Below are 17,682 nucleotides of genomic sequence, written 5' to 3' on the forward strand. Positions count from 1 at the left end.
ACTTGCGTGAATATTAGCGCGTGTTTTCGCCCTAACAAGTTTTTGGCGCCGCTGCCGGGGACTCGGCGTAGTTGTTTAGTTTATGTACTTACCATCATTAGTCATTAGGACTCAGTGATTAGGACGTAGTAGTTAATTACTCTTTTCGGTTGTGTTTCAGGTACTTTAGTGCGTTTATGCAAACTCGTTCTCGTGCTCGCAAGAGGACCTTAGATACAGCTGAGGAGAAAGACGAAGTTCTTGATACACCGGAGAAGTTAGATTTTGAGGATTCGGATTCAGGAACTGAGCAGAAAGAACCAGTAAACATGGGAGATCATATTGTTCAAGCTGATCCAGCTCTTATGGATTTTTCTCGGCCTAAAATTGATGACATTCAGTCAAGCATCCTTCATCCGGCTATTCAAGCTAACACCTTTGAAATCAAGCCGGGCACTATTCAGATGGTGCAGAATTCTGTTTCTTTTGGAGGAGCGGCAACTGAAGACCCCAACATGCACATAAGGAATTTTGTCGAGATCTGCAGCACTTTTAAGTATAATGGCGTGACTGATGAGGCTATCAAGTTGAGGCTTTTCCCATTCTCACTGAGGGATAAGGCTAAAGACTGGTTACATTCTGAACCAGCTGGGTCAATCACTACGTGGCAAGATCTTGCGCAAAAGTTTCTGGTGAAGTTTTATCCAATGGCAAAGACTGCTGCTATGAGGAGTGCTCTTACTCAGTTTGCGCAGCAACCTACAGAATCTATGTGCGAGGCTTGGGAACGCTACAAGGAAATATTGAGAAAATGTCCACATCATGGAATGCCGGATTGGATGGTAATCACTGGTTTTTATAATGGTTTGGGGGCTCAATCTCGGTCCATGCTTGATGCAGCAGCTGGAGGCGCCTTATGGGCTAAAAGCTATACTGAGGCGTACAATCTTATTGAGACGATGGCTGCAAATGAGCATCAAAACCCAACTCAGAGGATGACATCAGGCAAGGTAGCAGGTATTCTGGAAGTTGATGCAGCCACCGCTATTGCAGCCCAGCTCCAAGCGCTATCAATGAAGGTTGATTCTTTGGCTACGTATGGAGTTAATCAAATAGCTATGGTTTGTGAGCTTTGTGCAGGTTCTCATGCTACGGATCAGTGTTCTCTTGTCAACGAATCTGTTCAGTATGTGAATAATTATCAGCGACAACAGCAGCCTGTGCCAGCGACCTATCATCCTAACAACAGAAATCATCCAAATTTCAGCTGGGGAAATAATCAGAATGCTATTCAGCCACCATATCAGCAAGGAGTGAGTAAACAGTTTAACCCACCTGGATTCCAGCAACCACAGTAGTATGCTACAAGACAATCATATCCTCAACAGGGAAGTGCAGCTGCACCTACTAGTGCTGATTTTGAGGAACTTAAGCTGTTGTGCAAGAGTCAGGCGGTTTCTATCAAGACCTTGGAAAATCAAATCGGTCAATTAGCCAATGCAGTGCTCAATCGTCAACCTGGCACTCTTCCCAGTGACACGGAAGTACCAGGCAGGAAGGAAGCTAAAGAGTAAGTCAAGGCTATTACCTTAAGGTCTGGAAAAGTAGCTGATGCTGAAAAGGCAAAAGAAGTCGAAGCTGAAGTTCGAGATGAAGAATCTAAGCAAAGGGAGAAAGCGGCGGAACCAAGGAAGACTACTGTTGAACACACTCTGCCTGAGGCTAATACAGGGGAGAAACAGCTCTATCCTCCACCACCTTTTCCTAAGAGATTGCAGCAACAAAAGCTGGATAGACAGTTCGGGAAGTTTCTGGAGGTGTTCAAGAAACTTCACATCAATATACCTTTCGCTGAGGCTCTGGAACAAATGCCTAGTTATGCGAAGTTTATGAAGACTATTCTTTCAAGGAAGGTGAAACTGGATGACCTTGAAACCGTTGCTCTCACGGAAGAATGCAGCGCGGTTCTGCAACAAAAGTTACCACCAAAACTGAAAGATCCAGGAAGCTTCACCATTCCTTGCACCATTGGCAATCTAACTTTTGACAAGTGCCTTTGTGATTTGGGAGCAAGCATTAATCTGATGCCGTTGTCGATCTTTAAAAAGCTGGACCTACCTGATCCATACCCACATACATGTCGCTACAATTGGCGGATCGTTCCATTACTTACCCAAGGGGCATAGTTGAGGATGTGCTCGTCAAGGTGGATAAGCTCTTCTTTCCTGCTGATTTTGTTATTCTGGATTTTGAGGAAGATAAAAAGATTCCCATAATCTTGGGGCGGCCTTTCTTGGCAACTGGCCGTACCTTGATAGATGTGCAAAAAGGAGAACTTACTATGCGGGTTCAAGATCAGGATGTGACCTTCAACGTATTCAAGGCAATGAAATTCCCTACAGAAGATGAGGAGTGCTTAAAAGTGGATGTGATTGATTCTGCGATTACTTCGGAACTCGATCACATGCTAATGTCTGATGCATTGGAAAAGGCCTTAGTGGGGGAATTTGACAGTGATGATGAAGATAGCAACGAGCAATTACAATATCTGAACGCTTCTCCCTAGAAGCGAAAGCTAGATATATCATTTGAATCTCTTGGTACTTCTGACTTCAAGAACGCTGAAGGGAAGCTCAAACCATCAATAGAGGAAGCGCCTACCTTAGAGCTCAAACCATTACCTGAACACTTGAGGTATGCCTTTTTAGGTGATTCATCTATGTTACCTGTTATTATTTCAGCTGACCTTTCAGGTAGTGAGGAAGACAAGCTCTTAAGGATTTTGAGAGAATTCAAATCGGCTATAGGATGGACTATAGCAGACATCAAAGGGATAAGTCCCTCATATTGTATGCATAAAATTCTGTTAGAGGAAGGTAGTAAGCCAACTGTGGAACAGCAGCGAAGACTGAACCCAATCATGAAGGAGGTGGTGAAGAAAGAAATTCTGAAATGGCTAGATGCAGGCATCATTTATCCTATTTCTGACAGCTCATGGGTGAGCCCTGTACAATGTGTTCCTAAGAAGGGAGGTATCACTGTGGTCGCAAATGAAAAGAATGAGCTCATCCCTACTCGAACAGTTACAGGATGGAGAGTATGCATGGATTATAGAAAATTGAACAAAGCCACAAGAAAGGATCACTTCCCTCTCCCATTCATTGATCAAATGCTTGACAGATTGGCGGGACATGAGTATTTTTGTCTTCTGGATGGGTATTCCGGGTATAATCAGATTTGTATTGCACCAGAGGATCAGGAAAAGACTACCTTCACTTGTCCATTTGGCACATTTGCTTTTCGTAGAGTTTCGTTTGGGTTATGTGGCGCCCCGGCCACCTTTCAGAGATGTATGATGGCTATATTCTCTGACATGATTGGAAATAACGTCAAAGTGTTCATGGATGACTTCTCCGTCTTTGGACACTCATATGATGAATGCTTGAATAATCTGCGCGCCGTACTCAAAAGATGCGTGGAAACTAATTTGGTGCTTAATTGGGAGAAATGTCATTTTATGGTGCGTGAAGGCATTATCCTTGGGCATAAGGTCTCTAGTAAAGGTCTGGAGGTGGACAAGGCCAAGGTGGGGGTCATTGAAAATCTTCCCCCACCTAATTCAGTGAAAGGAATCCGTAGTTTTCTCGGTCATGCGGGTTTTTATCGGCGATTCATCAAGGACTTTTCAAAGATATCTAAGCCGTTGTGCAATTTACTTGAGAAAGATGTGCCTTTCAAATTTGATGATGAATGTTTGGCAGCATTCGAGACTCTCAAGGAGAGTTTGATCACGGCACCAGTTATTACAGCACCAGATTGGACAGAACCGTTTGAGATGATGTGTGATGCGAGTGGCTATGCGGTAGGTGCAGTTCTGGGACAGCGCAAGAAAAATCTCTTCCATGTGGTCTACTATGCGAGTAAGACTTTAAATGGGGCCCAATTGAACTACACCACTACTGAGAAGGAGCTTTTGGCTATAGTCTTTGGCTTTGAGAAATTTCGATCTTATCTGCTTGGTACGAAAGTGACAGTATTCACTGATCATGCAGCTATTCGCTATCTGGTTTCTAAGAAGGATTCGAAGCCGAGACTCATTCGTTGGGTGCTTTTACTTCAGGAATTTGAGTTAGAGATCAAAGATAGAAAAGGTACCAAGAATCAAGTAGCTGACCATCTCTCTAGGTTGGAGAATCCCGATTCTACTTCACAAGATAGGACGTTAATCAATGAATCTTTTCCGGATGAGCAGTTGTTTGCAATTCAGGAGGAAGAACCATGGTTTGCAGATATTGTAAACTATTTTGTCAGCAATATAATGCCTCCCAAATTGACATCCGCGCAAAAGAAGAAGTTTCTGCATGAGGTGAAGTGGTATATGTGGGATGAACCATATTTGTTTAGACAGGGAGCTGACCAGATCATCAGGAGATGTATCCCGTTCTGTGAGATGGAGGGGATATTACGAGACTGCCATTCCACGGTTTATGGTGGACACTATGGAGGTGAGAAAACGGCAGCTCGTATTCTGCAAGCAGGTTTTTTCTGGCCCACCTTGTTCAAGGATGCTCATCAGTTTGTTTTAAGGTGTGATCGTTGCCAAAGAGTGGGAAATTTGTCAAGGAAGGATGAGATGCCATTAAATGTGATGCTTGAAGTCGAGGTCTTTGATGTATGGGGAATCGATTTCATGGGGCCTTTTATCTCGTCTTGCAATAATCAGTACATTTTGCTGGCAGTCGATTATGTCTCAAAATGGGTCGAAGTTAAAGCTTTACCAACAAATGATGCAAAGGCAGTGCTAAATTTTCTTCATAAGCAAATTTTCACAAGGTTTGGAACACCTCGGGTAATCATAAGTGATGAAGGATCGCATTTTTGCAACCGTAAGTTCACTTCTATGATGCAGCGTTATAATGTGAATCATCGAGTAGCTACTGCCTATCATCCGCAAACAAATGGTCAAGCGGAAGTGTCTAACAGAGAGATAAAGCGCATTCTAGAGAAGGTTGTTTGTCCATCAAGGAAGGATTGGTCTTTAAAGCTCGATGAAGCTGTTTGGGCTTACAGAACAGCATACAAAACTCCACTTGGGATGTCACCATTTCAGTTGGTGTACGGTAAGGGATGTCATCTACCGGCGGAGCTTGAGCATAAGGCCTACTGGGCATTGAAGAAATTGAACCTGGATTTAGATGCAGCTGGTAAGAAAAGAATGCTTCAGCTTAATGAACTTGATGAATTTCGACTTCAAGCGTACGAGAATAACAAAATGTATAAGGAAAAGGTGAAAAGGTGGCACGATAGGAAGCTACATCCTAAGTTGTTTGTGCCAGGGCAACAAGTTCTGTTATTCAACTCTCGGCTCCGACTTTTTCCTGGAAAGTTGAAATCAAGGTGGTCTGGACCTTTTATTGTCAAAACTGTGTTTCCACATGGAGCGGTGGAAATTTTTGAGAATGATTCGGACCAAGCATTCAAGGTTAACGGTCAGCGGTTGAAGCACTACTATGGGGACATGGCAAACCGAGAGGTGGTTAGTGCCATTTTGTTGACTACGTGAGAAAGGAACGGAACGTCAAGCTAATGACGAAAAAGAAGCGCTGCGTGGGAGGCAACCCATGAATTGTTATTACAGGAACCCTTAGAAGTTAATAACCTATCCAAAAACACAAAAAAATCAGAAAACAGGGGCTGAAAAAAAAATTTCCAGAGACCCTCTGCGCGCCCGCGCAGAAATGCTGAGCGGCCGCGCAGGGGTCGAGTTCCAGAATTTTTTTTTACAGTTCAGAAAAAAAAAAAAAAAACAAAAACACAAAAACCCATTACAGCCCATAAACCCACGAATTCTTTTCCCATTACCCCATGATTTTATCCCTCAACCCCACTCCTAATCTAATTTAACCTACTCCACACCCTATATATACATACACCTATCCTACATATCTCCCATAACTTCCTACACTTAAACCCTCTCATAAACATCAAAAAATCAGTTCTTACACACTTTTATTCACAAAATCAATGGCACCCAAGAGAGCACGCACTATTGACAGCAGCAGCACAGTTCCTACTGCTGATTCATCAAGGGGTACTGCTGCGAGGCCTCGGTTAACTGACAGAGCCGCGGAGGAGGAGTACACTAGGCTGTTGGGGAAGCCGATTCTGAAGGAGAGGGGGTTTTTACCATCAGGGAGGGATGGTGAGTTGTTGCCCATGATTGCAGAGAAGGGGTGGATAACTTTTTGTGAGTCACCCGAAGCAGTACCGATGAGTGTTGTTCGCGAGTTCTACGCGAACGCGAAGGCTGAAAAGAATGGGTTTTCTGTAGTTCGGGGGCTGACGGTTGATTATCATCCTGCGGCGATTCGCCGAGTGATTGGACAGCGAGAGAGGAAGCCCGAGGAGGAGAACTGGAATGAAAAGACTGCTGAGGATTTTGACTTGGATTTGATTTGTGCGACTCTCTGTCGACCGGGCACAGTTTGGAACCGCAGTCCAGCCAATAATGAGTATCGTCACTTTCCGGCGATCGCCATGAACAGGTATGCCCGTGCATGGAACGCATTTATATGTGCTAATATTTTTCCTTCTTCACATGCACACGAGGTCACAGTTGAGAGAGCACAGTTGTTGTGGGGAATTCTGAATGAGGAATACTATGTGGACCTTGGTGAGTTTATCTACCAAGGAATTCTGAAGTTTTTGAGGGGAGCAAAGCATATGAACATCCCTTATGCATCCACGGTTATAAAGCTATATCGTGCAGTAGAAGTGAACTGGCCGGCTCACGAGCAGTTGCAGTTGCCAGCAGCTAATATAGATTCTAGTACTCTGAATGGGATGCAGGAGTGGACCGGTGGTGAGCCTGAGAAGCATGGGCTGGGTTATCATCTTCCAGGAGGGCGTCCAGTACGAGGTGCTACTATGGCCAGGCCAGGGCGTGGTGAGGCTAGTTCTTCGAGAGCTCAGGAGGGTGCTGGGATGGGTGATGCCCAGTATAGGAGGCTTTCATGGCGGATGGATGCCATGTATGAGACGCAGAGCAGGTTTGCTCAGGAGCTCACCCTTGCGTTAGGGACTGCTTTTCGAGGCCTTGGAGCTGATATCCAGTGGCCAGTTTTTGGTGAGGACTCTGCATACCCGCCGCCTGATACTCCACCCACTGAGGGTGATGATGATGATGACTCCGAGTAGGTATACCCTGTGTTCCTTTCTACTACCTTCACTGGGGACAGTGAAGATTTTAAGTTTGGGGGTGGTAGTTAAGGAATATTTTGTGTGTGTCATATAGTTGCATATTCATGATAGTTAGTTCATATAGTTGCATAATTTTTGCCATATAGTTTTTTTTATATAGCTTTATTTGTTGTCATATCATATAGCTCATGCATATACCATGATCCCTTTTGCAATAATTTATCGACTGAATTATGATATTGAGGCGAGTGTAGTGATAGCATTAAAGTGATATTAAGTTGTGTAGGTTGATATGCATGCTAGAAGCACTTGTATTGTCACTAAGTCTTAGAGAATGCTGAAGGACTAGATTGTTGTTATGATCTGATTATTTTCGAGGGTAATCTATTTATTATGGTTAGAATTTGATAATAGGTTCTTAGTGGTAAAGGCATGAAAAAGAAAAAAAATGGAGTAAAAATGGAATTTGTTGCTAGTTGTGGCTAGGCGTCAAATGGCTAGTAGCCGGCTCGCATGTTATGCGAGTAGTCTAGGGTTGAGCAAGATGGAGCGAAACGCACTTGCTCAGAGTAAAAAAAAAAAAAAATAGAAGAAAAATTTTGCGTAATTGATCAAGAGTGGGCTCTTTGGTATTCGAGTTATTAAGTTCTTAGGGGACTTTGTGCCTAGTGACCTAAGGCTTTTAGAGTCTGGGATCCGCTAACCTAACGCTCGTTACATGGATACCATTGTATAAGTCTTTTGTGGACCTCACTCACTGCACGGTCAAATAAGCATTTGCGTTGTAAATAAAAAGCACGATTCCGTAGTAAGCTCTAAAGTTCTTGTAGGGTTGTATATCACTTTGTGCCTAGAATTTTTATTCTTTGTATAATCGTAGGATTGCCTTGAGGAAAGTCTAGTCATAGCAATTGGTTCATTTTTTAGGTTGAGGGAGTCACAATAATCTCGCTTAAAATCCACAACCTTACAAGTTCAATGAACCCGCTTTTGACAAAATCGCCCATTGTCGGAAATAAAGAAGATTAATATTTTATCACGTGTTTCATAAACACGAGAATCTCATAATCGTTTGTTCATTTTAAAATCTTGAATGGTTACATATTTTATTTTATTTAGCAAGCATGGCATGGGTGTCGTATCTAAAACATACATCCTTAATCTAATTAAGCATGCATCATTAAACTACTTTACACATACATTCATCATATGAGTATATATATGTAAAGTGAAATAAAGTGATGTGATTGATTATGGATTCATCCTATGTGATCTTCATCAAGCTAATGACAAAGATCTAGGTCAATCCAAGGTGGAAAATAAATACAAGTTAACTATTACATGTCTTATTTTCTTGAGTTACCTCATTGTATTGCTTTCTTGGATGGCCTCGATGTGGAATTACCCTTCCTTGATCTTTAAACCTTCATGTATTCATGTACATTACAAGAATGAAATATAAAAACTAATCTAATGAACTTAGAAGAAGAACTCAAGTTATATTTGATAAGTGGCATTTTATACCACTTAGAACGTCTTAAAATGGCTTAAATTGGTGTCTTGAAATCAAGTATTTTATGTATTTGATGCGTTTTTCTAGTGTTTATGCATTTCAGGGTATTAGTTGCATTTCGGAGGAGGAATCATCAAGAATAAGCCTTGGCATGTGTTCACTATTGCGAGAGGAAAAGAACGGGCAGATTACGGCGAAGAAACGGAGCAAACCTGGAAATTTTCCAGTAGGGTCCTGCGCGCCCGCGCAGCAATGCTGAGCGGCCGAGCAGCAGCCTTGCGCGCCCGCGCAGAAATGCTGAGCGGCCGCGCAGGGTCGGGGAAAATAATATATTGTTTTAGACTTCTACTTCTGTTTGGCTTCCAACTTCTATGTAATCTGAGTTTTATGGGACTATTATATAAGTAGATTTGAGACGTTTTTCACAGAGTATTAAGAGGGGATTATGTTTTAGATTGTGTTTTGCAAGAAGCGAAGGAGATAAGGAAGAAGACCGATTTAGCACACAGCAACGAAGAGGAAGCATATATTCTTGTGATTCTTGTTTCGTTGTAACGTTGGATGCTAGTTTTCTTGCTTTGACTTATTTACTCTTGTGACGTACTCTGTTTTAATATAATTAGTTTAGTTGTTATTTTCTTGTGTTCGTTTATCATGATTTCATATGAACCCATGATGGCGATAAGTTCTATTATGGGCTAATCGTGATCATGGGGTTGCAACGGATTTATTATGGAATTCTTTAGTTAATTGTTTAATACTTTAGTGTGTGATGATTGCATGATATCTAGTATTGGTTGTGCGTATTCGTCTTATGTGCGTCGCGAACATATAAGATAGGGTGTTAATCTCTTGTGAAGCGACAGTGGATCTTGAGATTTAGAACTTGCTATGCTAGCATAGGTTCATGTACGTTGTGCATGATTAGTGGGTAACTCTAACAGTTTTATTTGCCCTATGTAATCAAAAGGAATAACTTGTGCTTAAATCGTTGTGTTGTCAATTTCTGTAGACATATAGGAACTCAACATAATTGATGACTATTCAATTTCTATCTTAATTGTGGATGTTTGGTAGAATGGTATTAGTACAATGAAAGTTGGCTTTTATCAGTTTTGTGTTATTCGATTAATATCATCACTGTCACATGCTAAAGGTAATAACTATGGCTATAGAAGGAAGTAATAATGAAGTTGTGATCTCATGAGTGTTTTATTATTGATAAATTGCAGTGTTAGTTAAGTGGTTAATTAAGTAGTTAATTATAGTTAATATTTAATCAACAATTTTAAGTGTTATTATCTTAACATTGAGAAGTAATCATACATTGGTGAGTGAGTTAAATTAGACAATAACTTAGTCTGAGTCTCTGAGGGAACGAACTAGAAAGTATTCTATATTACTTGCGAACGCGTATACTTGCGTGAATATTAGCGCGTGTTTTCGCCCTAACAATATTCGAGATTTAATATTTACAAGATCATACGACATGTAAGCCGTATTTAAAAACCAAACCATTAACCTAAGGTCATAAGATATAACCATCCACCACGCTCAATTAACACATAAGAACATGTTAAAACACATAATTTGACCTTAACATATCATACCTATCTTGATCTAATCATAAAAACCAAATATGGCAAAAATCAGAAATTTGAAATTAAATCTGATAACATAAAATCGCAGATTACATGGCCTAAACGATGTTAAATTCCTTATAGACGAGTATATGATGGCTTTGGCAATCAGTTTTGTTCATATGCACGTTTTTATTCTGAAAGAATACTCGTTCACAAAAATCGAACACCAGACTCAGATTTCAGTAAATCTGCTGTATCCGATTCAGAGTCGTATCCAATATGATTCTCATAATAAGAACAAAAATAAATCATGTATATATCAGTATATATACATATTATATAATCATCATTTGATTATTAAACTCTCATGAATATCATATATTCAAAATATATACATACATACATACATACATATATATATATAAATATAACAATATGCAAAACATACAAAATCGCATATATAACAGTCATGGAAGATTGTATACATACTATTATCGTAAAACCAGTAAACACATAAATGAATTAAATACTTTTCTCAAGTAGCTTTGATACCATTAACCGGTTTCAAGGTATAAAACGCAACGGAAACCGTAATTAAAAGGTGTAAGAAATTAGAATTTTCGAAACCAACTGCAGGATCCATGCGAAAAATAGATATTTAATTCGTAGATGAAATATTTACCTTAAGAAGCTTTATTATTATGGTTGTCATCACCACGCATTCCGCTCTCGCGATCTACGCTCTATTGATATCCACGCGAATGCTTGAACCTAAGGATTGGATGTGTACTAACACAGAGTAATTTCTTCTTGCTCTCTCCATCTTTTCTCTTGGTGGCTAGGGTTTTAAATGTAAGTCTTGCATTAAAAATCAGCCACAAGAGATATTATATAGGGAGTAGAGAAAAGAATGATAACTCTTAACTAATTAGGAGTTATTATTATTAATTCAAAATTGTATAATAATTAAGTCTCACTTAATTATTTAACAACTGAATTTCATAATTAATATTAGTAAATTCGAATATCATTATTTATCTAATTAATTAAGTAATACTTAATTATTGTTATATATAATTTGAATTACTATAATTTAATTTAGATCCAATTTAAATTAAATGATCCTTCAACCATTCTTTGTGCGTGACCCTATAGGTTATTATTACGTTGACAACGAATTTTAAATAGGGATTTATATCAAGTCGGCCACCCTATTCGTCAAAATATCTCACTTAGACCACCATTTCCCACGGCAACTCATTGAAACCATTAAAAAACTAATATATATCACGCCGTTATCCTTTTCTAAATAAATTAACAGAAAATGTTAAATTTTTTAAAATTTCCGTTAGTTCAAGCAGAAACAGCCAGAAGTGGTGAGCTGGTAGTCCACGTATGTTCCACGCTGGACTAACTATCAAGTGACACAACACAAGTGAAAGAAACCCTAATATATTAAACAAATAACCCGAACGAACAAATAAACTGACATATTGGCGGGTTAATTTGGGGCTAAAAAACCCTCAACAGCGGGTTCATTCAATCGTCACTATCAACCATCATTCAATCGTCAATCGTATCTATCTTCAACAAAATCTGGACACCAATTATCACTCTTTAACATCATTCGACAAGGTAATCATCAATCCTCTCTGTACTATTTATTTGTGTTTTATATAATAGTATTGTTTCATTCGATCGTATTGTGCGACTTGTTTATTTTGTTGTTATTTGTTAGCAATAAGTGAATATACGAATGTAATTACTTATACGTTGCTTTTACCTTGCTTTTACCACAACTCCAGAAACCTCTTCCTGGATTTTTGGAAGTCCATGACATAAGTACTCGAGCATTCATACCACAAAAATAAAAAATCAAGTTATTATCAGACTTAACAACTGACGAGTTTGACAAAGCAGACATGGGGGTTTACGATTATGAGCGAAGATGATGATAATGTGAGAAGTAATTACAAAGTTATACAAAAATTCAAGAGAAGATTAATTTTTTTATCAAGAATCCTAATACATACACTGTGTTTGTATGTCTGCTATATTTATAGGGGTCAACGTGAAGTCAGTCAAGCTAGCCATTGCTTATTCAATGCCATATCAGCTGAAACATCAGCATCACCGTTAACTTTTTTTTATTAATATAATGGCGTGATATATATATTAGTTTTTTAATGGTTTAAATGAGTCGCCGTGGGAAATGGTGGTCTAAGTGAGATATTTTGACGAATCGGGTGGCTGACTTGATATAAAACCCATTTTAAATATAACTTAAAATCGTAAATAATGAACGACATTTAGTAATACATCATTACGACCCAAGTAATAATAATTAAATCTGTGAAAGGAAACTTTTAACATTACTCGGTCAAAGGAAACTTTTAATGTAATCAAAGTACATTAATTCTCATATAAAAATATAATAATTTCAAGTCTAAGGACCATTACATCATTTATCACAATGAGAATTACTTATGATATAACAAACATGTAGTATCTCACATTGGGCCTGTCTAGCACCATGTACATTTACATTTGCCTGTGTTTTTAACTTTAGTATCACTATACCTATGATCAATGAGATGTGATCATCAGTCAATAAATACACCAGTCTTAATGTATTATTATTGTCCCTTAATAATAAAACTCGACTAGGGACCTTTAGGAATATTGATACTATTCTCATAATCTCATTTCTAAGTCATGAACTTAAAGATATAGAATTCATATCATATTTCAAGGATATTTATTAATCTAACATTTATATCGCAGTAAATTAAAATATAATAAATTATAAAGAGAACAATCTATAGAACATAAATCTTAATAATCCAAATGTCTTAAACTAAAATATTATAGTGTTGTCTTTAGGGCACAAACACTAACATAGACAACAAAAATGAAGAAGTGCATATTCCCTTGTGAATTGGACACCCTAACTACACCACTAGGCGTGGACATATAAGTGTGTCCATCTTTTGAATTCATAAACACTCCTAAACCAGCAGGAAGCAATGAAGGTGGTGGTGGTAGAACTTTAGTGTTGTCAATCTTTAGTGGTCTTCCCCTCTTTCTTTTTGGTTGTCCATTTTTTCCACTTGGTGCACTTTGTCCAGTTGATGTACTCTCTCCCTCGTTCTTCTTTTTTTGACTTGTTGCCTTCTTCTTTCTATGCATGGTGCACTTAAATTAATGTAATCTAATGTCATCTAATAGTTCTAATATTGATTTGTACCTTCAATAATCCAAGAGTTAAAGCATTCACTTAAATTATTTGTTACCATATTACATGATGTCGATGTAGAAAAGAAGGCCATACTCTAATACCTTGGCTCTGTCTTAAGTAAATCTTCATGTGCAAGAGGTGAAACCTCTTTTACCTCTTCGATGACCATGTTATATTCCTCCACCATTGAAGATTTAGTTGCTTTCCAGAATATAGCTTTAAGCACTACCCCTGGGTGATGTTTCTTCCAGTTGGCATATATATGTCGAGCACATCATCTATGTTCTGCCCCTGAAAGTATTGTCTATATTGTATGCTTTAAACCTTGAAACAAAGTACACATAAGATTGTATTACCAAGAAGCAGAAAAAACTTTTGAAAGCACAATACAATTAAAAAGAATGGAATTTTTAAATACCTTTTGTTGGCCAGTCAATGAGTGTAACCAAAGTCAGTGTCCAGGTTCAGGTCTTTCTTCAACAACTTGATAAATCACTCCCATGTATCAGTATATTCCAAATCAACAATTGTCCAAGCTATGGGAAATATCTGACTATTTCTATCTCTCCCGATTGCAGCAACTAACTCACCTTTTTATAACTTTTCATGAAACAACCATCAAGTCCTATGATCTTTCTACAACCTCTCCTGAAACCCTCTTTCAAAGCAGCAAAACAAATATAGATACCCTTGAAAATTGCAAGACTATCCAAATCAGGTCTGTCAACCGTTATCTTCACTATACTCCCTAGATTTGAAGTCAACAACTCTTCACATAATCATACAATCCTTTGTATTGCTTAGCAATTTCTCCTTCTATCTTAAATAAAGATAATATCTTAGCCAACCAACATTAATTTTAGATATGAGCAATTTATGCATCTTATTAAGGTGTTGTTGAAACTCCCTTAATTTCCATTTGAAGTTGGCTCTAATTTTATTCCCAAACTTTTTGGCTAATCAGTCTGACCTTAAGAATTGATGTTTGTTAACCAAAATGCAATTATGTTGTCCATGATAGGTCTTAACCTGGAATGTTTCATCTATGTGAATCCTACTTGCAAATATATACCATGAACAATTTTGACTGCATTTTTCCCGAACTTTTACTAAATCATTATTTTTATACTAAATGCCCCTCTTTTGTTCAACTACATAATCAACACTTGAATTCCTTAAATCTTGCACACTAGTAAATACGAAACTAACCTCAAAGTTAATGTATTATATAGAAGTTTGACTGTTTGAGGATTGAAAGTATTATTCACAATCTTTGTCTTCTGCTACTTTTTTTTAACAGACCCAACCTCCTCACTGTCATTAAAATCCGAAGAATTAATGTCTAGCATTATGTATGAATCTTTCTCATACTCACTCTCCCAATCATCATTCACAATCTCCTTCAACTTTCGATTTGATTATGCTTTCCTCTGTTTCTTTTCCTGACTCATATCATCATCTTTTCTAGGATTCTTCTTTGACGCATACACTTCTTTTTTCTTGAGCATTATCTCTTCAAATTCCTCATCAATATCACCATCATCACCGATATTACTCTCATGATAATCACTATCCTCACCACTCTCACGATCCTCACCAATATCATTCTCACTCTCATCACCCTCATCCTCACCAACATTATTCTCACTCTCATCACCCTCATCAGTTTCATGAGCATGATCAATATAAATCTTAATTTTACCAATGACAGAAGCATGTATATGTATTTGTTGAAAAATATCATTATTCCAAAATAGTTTACAACTCAATTCATTAAATGACCCTTAATACTAATATAACTTAAAATCTTTATAACCTAAGTCATGCTTCACATAATCTTCAAACATAAAAATAGAGATGATGTCTAAATATTGATGGTAGATATACTCTACTTTACCTTCTTTGTAGTATTTCAATCTGTACTTTTCAGAAAATTTGCCCCATGATGAATCTCAATCTTCACTTCCAACTCCATAGTGATGACAACATACAAATATGATGACATTAGTAATATAATTACTTCATCGGACCCTATAATTGATCTATTAGAATAAACTTAACATTACTTAATGAAATACCTCGTATTTCGGTTGATATGCACCTTAATTATACTCTAGAACCCTAATCCCCAATTTTATTCTTTGAATCCCTTTTTAAGTAAAAACCTGATATAAGCAATGAACTAATTGGATTTCCATTTATATTTTTACTTTTGAGTTTTAATATTTTTTAAATTCCATGTAGGATGTATACCAGAAAAATATTTATATTATGTTTTTTGTTTTAAGCAGTCACATCAGCAAAAGATAACAGACATCCACTTAAATCTAACGGCAGGATTGCGATTAAAAAAATTCAAAAGTTCAATTATTTATAAATTTATATTTATAGTTCGGGGACCTAAAAAATTAAGTGTCTATAATTCAGGGACGTTGAAATTAATTTTTCCCTAAAATTTAATAAATATTATTTTTTTCTAAATAAAAATATTAGTTTATAATTTTTATTAAAAAAGGAAATTAGAATCTAAATTTAGGTGTAGTCAAAGTAAGATGCAAGTTCCTGGCTCCTACAAGTTATTTTAATATTGGATAACTAGGTGAAATAACCGCGCTTAGCGCGTTTTAAAAATATTTTCAAAATGCATTTTAAATTTTAAATTTTTTTGATGGGATAGTTAAATTTATTTTAATGGAGTGTTTTATAATCACTTATTTATGACACTTGTTTTTTAAAATTCATTTTATTATTAAAATTTAAGCACCGATAAAAATTATGGACGTTAAAAATAAGAAATTATATTCGTATTGTATTCCTAATATTCTTAATGTTATCATCACGAAAATATATCTAGGATTTTTTTGGTTTTCATTTTTTTTACTATCATTAGTACTTTCTTCTTTATAAGTTTATACTTTAAATGTTTTACTATCATTAAAATCTTGTTATTATATTTTACTTTGACTTATATTATATTTTATCTTACATAAATTTGAGTTTAAGAATATACATATACAATTTTTCTAACCTGTTCGGTCAGGATTTTTTTTTCAATATATTGAAAGTAAATTTGAATTGCTCTTGGTCCAGCATTGCCCAATCATTTATTAATTTAATATTTTTCTCTAATAAAAATTTACATGGCCTGAAGAAGGTATTAAATAAAATAATATAAAAAAGAGGAGGTTGATTTTTGATCACCTGCCAAAAAGGTATCACAGGCCAACTATTCAAAAATTTCTCTAAGCTGGCGCATTGCTTCACTTGCACCAAACTACTTTACAAAGAAAAATTTCACCACAAATCATCAACTATTTTAACCTTTAAAAACACAAACGCATATATATATTGCTACGACCGGCATTTTATGTAATATTATTTATGGATTTGGTATAATATTAAAGTCAAATGAAAATATATTCAATGATTGTACGCTAGTGTGAGTGAAAATTTCTGCATTATAAATTTGTTTTGTGTAGTATATGATTTTTCAAAACAAGAGTTTATTTAATTTCTTTATTTTTGATTTATAAGGAATATTCTAAGATTTGGAAAAATTTTCTTTTAAAAGGTATTTTGTTCACAAATTTTGAAAATGATTTTATAAAGTCTCTAAAAATCCAAGTTATTTTATGGTAAAAATTTTATAATTTTTGAACTTGTATTTTATTTTATAAAAATAAATCATTATAAATTTTAGTTGTCATATTTAGCAAATTACAAGAAAGCCCTTGCATGCAAACCACCCTCTCATTCTTTTCAAGGACAAAGAGGACAATTCCAACCCCACTAACTCTTATTTCTCTAGCCAATTTCCTTCTTTACCCTTGCATGCAAAATGCACCAAGTATAAGTGGAGGGATAGATTTGTTAATTCTCCTTTCCACTCATATTTTATCAAATCAAATACCATAAAAACAAGCAAAGACATGATCATTTTCACTCATCACCCACACCACACTCATTCTTCTCTCCCTCCTCCTCCCTCACTCTCGGCCCTCTCTTTCTCACTCTCGGCCTTTAGCCGAGAACCATCCCTCCCCATTTTTCTTCATTTCTCCACCAAGCTTCTACTCTTTATACAAGTAAATGTTATCTCCCATACCATGATCATTCATATTTCAAAGAGTTTTGAGTAGAAAGTTTAAGTTTAAGGGTTGCATGTAAAG

The 17,682-nt window shown here is 36.9% G+C and overlaps 1 non-coding gene across 1 annotated transcript; it reads right to left on the reverse strand.

The window, feature by feature from the left end:
* Nucleotides 1–701: 701 nt before the first annotated feature.
* On the reverse strand, nucleotides 702–808 carry LOC141709416 (small nucleolar RNA R71). Its single transcript, XR_012569993.1, has one exon. It is a non-coding gene; the product is annotated as a small nucleolar RNA R71 (small nucleolar RNA).
* Between the last annotated feature and the right edge of the window lie 16,874 nt (nucleotides 809–17,682).

This window comes from Apium graveolens, chromosome 2 (genome assembly GCF_009905375.1).
Source record: "Apium graveolens cultivar Ventura chromosome 2, ASM990537v1, whole genome shotgun sequence".
Classification (NCBI taxonomy): domain Eukaryota; kingdom Viridiplantae; phylum Streptophyta; class Magnoliopsida; order Apiales; family Apiaceae; genus Apium; species Apium graveolens.